At 42.9% G+C, this 4,991-nt stretch overlaps 1 pseudogene; it reads left to right on the top strand.

Annotated features, from left to right (window-relative positions):
* Positions 1-2,171, top strand: part of LOC102992918 (40S ribosomal protein S8-like) — a 24,172-nt pseudogene extending 22,001 nt beyond the window's left edge.
* The last annotated feature ends 2,820 nt before the right edge of the window (positions 2,172-4,991 follow it).

Genomic DNA, 4,991 nt, shown 5'->3' with positions numbered 1-4,991 from the left:
TCTTGTTGTGGAGCATGGGCCCTAGGTGTGTGGGCTTCAGTTGTTGTGGCGCGTGGGCTCAGTAGTTGTGGCTCACGGGCTCTAGAGCACAGACTCAGTAGTTGTGGTACACGGGCTTAGTTGCTCTGCAGCATGTGGGATCTTCCTGGACCAGGGATCGAACCCATGTCCCCTGCATTGGCAGGTGGATTCTTAACCACTGCACCACCAAGGAAGTCCCTAGATTCATTTATTTTGCATATAATGTCCAGCTCTTCCAGCACCATTTGTTGAAAAGACTCTCTTTTCTCCATTGTATTGTCTTTGCTCCTTTGTCAAAGATCAGTTGACTACATTTATGTGGTTCTATTTCTGGGCTTTCTACTCTGTTCTGTTACTCTATTTGTCTATTCTTCCACCAATACAACACTGTCTTGATGACTGTAGCTTTATAGTAAATCTTGAAGTTGAGTAGTGTCAATCCTCTAACTTTATTCTCTTCCTTCAATATTGTGTTGGCTATTTTTTTTTTCCAGTTACTTCATTTTTACTAGTTCACATTTTCAGCAGACAAATCAAGGTGCAAACAGGGTCTTTTACCCTTCATAGAAACTTTAGAATCAGTTTATTAAAGTCCATAAATTAATTTGTTGGGATTTTTATTGGGATTGTGTTGAATCACAATCAAGTTTGGAAGAACTGACATTGTGACAGTATTGTATCTTCCTACCCATGAATATGGAATATCTTTCCATTTATTTAGTTCTTCTTTGATTTCTTTCATCAGAGTTTTGTAGATTTTTCTCATATAAATCTCGTACATATTTGTTAGATTCATACGTATTTCATTTTTGGGGGTGCTAATGTAAATGATACTAGATTTTTTCTTTTTATCGAACTATAGTTGATTTTCATGTTGTGTTAATTTCTGCTGTATGGCAAAGTGATTCAGTTATACATATACATACATTCTTTTTTATATTCTTTTTCATTATTGTTTATCACAGGATATTGAATATAGTGCCCTGTGCTATAAAGTAAGACTTTGTTGTTTATCCATTCTATAAATACTAGTTTGCAGCTGCTAACCCGGAACTCCCACTCCATCCCTCACCCACACCCCTCCCCCCTTGGCAACCACAAGTCTATTCTCTATGTCTGTGAATCTGTTTCTGTTTCATAGATAAGTTTATTTGTGCCATATTTTAGATTCCACAATGATATTATATTATTAATTTCAAATTCCACTTTTTCATGGTAAGAAAACAATTGAATTTTGAATATCCATCTTGTATCCTGCAACCTTGTATCCTGCAACTAGGATCACTTATTAGTTCCAGGAGGTTTTTTGGTTTTTTTTTTAATGTTGATTCTTTCAGATTTTCTACATAGATGATCAAAGTTTGTTTGATCAAGGGGGAGCCAACCTTGGAGAGCTGAGCGTGAGGCAGGGTGCTGGGCTGGTGGGCTGGCCCCGGGCTCCCTGGCTCAGGCTTCTGACCCCACTTCCACATGGAGGCATTTCTCAGGACACTGGCACAAGCGCTGCAAGACTGGGGGCAAGAGAAAGCCCTACCACAAGAAGTGGAAGTATGAGCTGGGACACCCCACTGCCAACACCAAGAGTGGCCCCTGCCTCATACACACAGTCTGTGTGTGAGGAGGCGACAAGAAGTACCGGGCCTTGAGGCTGGACGTGGGGAACTTCTCCTGGGGCTCAGAGTGTTGTACACGCAAGACAAGGATCACTGATGTTGTCTATAATGCATCCAACAACGAACTGGTCCATACTAAGACCCTGGTGAAGAACTGCATCGTGCTCATCGACAGCACACGTACCAACAGTGGTACGAGTCTCACTATACACTGCCCCTGGGCTGCAAGAAGGGGGCCAGGCTGACTCCTGAGGAGGAAGAGATTTTAAACAAAAAAAGGTTCAAAAAAAAATTCAGAAGAAATATGATGAAAGGAAAAAGAATGCCAAAATCAGCAGTCTTCTAGAGGAGCAGTTCCAGCAGGGCAAGTTTCTTGCATGCATTGCTTCAAGACCAGGACAGTGTGGCAGAGCAGACGGTTATGTGCTAGAGGGAAAGGAGCTGGAGTTCTATCTGAGGAAAATCAAGGCCCGGAAAGGCAAATAAATCCTCTTCCCTCCTATCTTAGCTCATGTAATAAAGGTGTTTATTGTTCTAAAAAAAAACAAAACTGTTTGATCACAGAAAGTTTTATTTCTTCCTTCTCAATCTGTATATTTTCATTTCCTTTTCTTGTCTTATCATATTAGCTAGGCTTTCAGTATGATGTTGAAAAACAGCGGTGAGAGGGGACATCCTTGCCTCATTTCTGATCTTAGCAGGAAATCTTCAAGTTTCTCACCACTAGGTATAATGTTAGCTGTAGGTTTTTTGTAGATCGTCTTTATCAAGTTGAGAAAGTTCCTCTCTATTCCTAGTTTGCTGAGAGTTTTTTTAAAAATAAATTTATTTATTTATTTTTGACTGCATTGGGTCTTTGTTGCTGTGCGTGGGCTTTCTCTTGTTGCAATGAGCGGGGGCTACTCTTCATTGCAATGCACGGGCTTCTCACTGCGGTGGCGTCTCTTGTTGCAGAGCATGGGCTCTAGGCGTGTGGGCTCAGTAGTTGTGGTGCACAGGCTTAGTTGCTCTGCGACATGTGGGATCTTCCCGGACCAGGGCTCGAACCCATGTCCCCTTCATTGGCAGGCAGATTCTTAACCACTGGGCCACCAGGGAAGCCCACCAAACATTTATTAATAGTTCTAAACCTTTTGTTTCTCTGTAAAAGGAAGCCAATGTTCAGTAATTAATGTTTCAGTATCTTATTTTATTTGGAAATGACCTAGTTATTCAATAAACTTCCATCATTTAACTTAATTTAGCACAACTCTAAATTTTCATGTTGTTGATATATGGAGAGATTTTTTTTTTTAGCCGCAACCCCACGCAGCATGTAGGATCTTAGTTCCCAGACCAGGGATCGAGCCTCTGTGACCACTGCAGTGGAAGTGTGGAGTCTTAACCACTGTACCACCAGGGAAGTCCCTGGAGAGATTATTTTTAGATGGACAGTCCTAAAACATAATTATTCCTAAAAAGTTCACCCAAAGCTCTTTTCTCATTTGCATTTTCTTTCCTTAAAAGTTTCCTCACATTGAGTTTCCCCAGCAGTCAGCCACAAAAGGCTTATGGACTGATGAGATCCCGATCTCCTTAGCTCTCACCCATGGCCCAGTCGAGCCTGAGGCAGCCAGAACCCCTGGGCCACTGGTCTTCAGTAGCAAGCATCCTCATCCATTTACCCCAGGGTGCTGAAAACAATTTCATTTTCTACACATGCAGTGAGTGAAAATAGCTGGAAAGTGGTGAGAAAAACTGGTTTCTCCATTTCCCTGGCCCTGAACCAAGCTGGCAGAGTAGAAGGACGTGCTGTCACTCTCTCTTGTGAGAACACCAGAGTCACAACTAGCTGCTGGACAATCATCAACAGGAAGACACTGGAACTCACCAAGAAAGATACCCCACATCCAAAGACAAAGGAGAAACCACAATGAGATGGTAGGAGGGGCACAATCACAGTGAAATCAAATCCCATAACTGCTGGGTGGGTGACTCACAGACTGGAGAACACTTATACCACAGAAGTCCACCCACTGGGGTGAACGTTCTGAGCCCCACGTCAGGCTTCCCAACCTGGGGGTCCGGCAACAGGAGGAGGAATTCCTAGAGAATCAGACTTTGAAGGTTAGTGGGATTTGATTACAGGACTTTGAAAGGACTGGGGGAAACAGAGACTCCACTCTTGGAGGGCACACACAAAGTAGTGTGTGCATCAGGACCCAGGGGAAGGAGCAGTGACCCCATAGGAGACTGAACCAGACCTACCTGCTAGTGTTGGAAGGCCTCCTGAAGAGGTGGGGGGTGGTTGTGGTTCACCATGGGGACAAGGACACTGGCAGCAGAAGTTCGGGAAGAACTCCTTGGTGTGAGCCCTCCCAGAGTCCACTATTAGCCCCACCAAAGAGCCCAGGTAGTCTCCAGTGTTGGGTTGCCTCATGCCAAACAACCAACAGGGAGGGAACCCAGCCCTACCCATCAGCAGTCAAGTGGATTAAAGTTTTACTGAGCTCTGCCCACCAGAGCAACAGTCAGCTTTACCCACCATCAGTCCCTCTCATCAGGAAACTTGCACAAGCCTCTTAGATAGCCTCATCAACCAGAGGGCAGACAGCAGAAGCAAAAAGAAGTACAATCCTGCAGCCTGTGGAACAAAAGCCACATTCACAGAAAGACAGACAAGATGAAAAGGCTACTACGTACCAGATGAAGGAACAAGATAAAACCCCAGAAAAACAACTAAATGAAATAGAGATAGGCAACCTTCCAGAAAAAGAATTCAGAATAATGATAGTGAAGATGATAGATGATCCAGGACCTCGGAAAAAGAATGGAGGCAAAGATCGAGAAGACACAAGAAATGTTTAACAAAGACCTAGAAGAATTAAAGAACAAACAAACAGAGATGAACAATACAATAACTGAAATGAAAACTACACTAGAAGGAATCAATACCAGAATAACTGAGGCAGAAGAATGGATAAGTGACCTGGAAGACAGAATGGTGGAATCCACTGCTGCGGGACAGAATAAAGAAAAAAGAATGAAAAGAAATAAAGACAGCCTAAGAGACCTCTGGGTCTTAAACACATTAAACACAAAAACATTTGCATTATAGGGGTCCCAGAAGGAGAAGAGAGAGAGAGAAAGGACCCAAGAAAATATTTGAAGAGATTATAGTCGAAAACTTCCCTAACATGGGAAAGGAAATAGCCACCAAAGTCCAAGAAGCACAGAGAGTCCCACACAGGATAAACCCAAGGAGAAACACACCGAGGCACATAGTAATCAAATTGGCAAAAATTAAAGACAAAGAAAAATTATTGAAGGCAGCAAGGGAAAAATGACAAATAACATACAAGGGAACTACCATAAGGT

Source organism: Physeter macrocephalus, chromosome 2, assembly GCF_002837175.3.
Source record: "Physeter macrocephalus isolate SW-GA chromosome 2, ASM283717v5, whole genome shotgun sequence".
NCBI lineage: Eukaryota > Metazoa > Chordata > Mammalia > Artiodactyla > Physeteridae > Physeter > Physeter macrocephalus.
The sequence above is the reverse complement of the archived record's forward strand: the minus strand, read 5'-3'. Positions and strand labels throughout refer to the sequence as shown.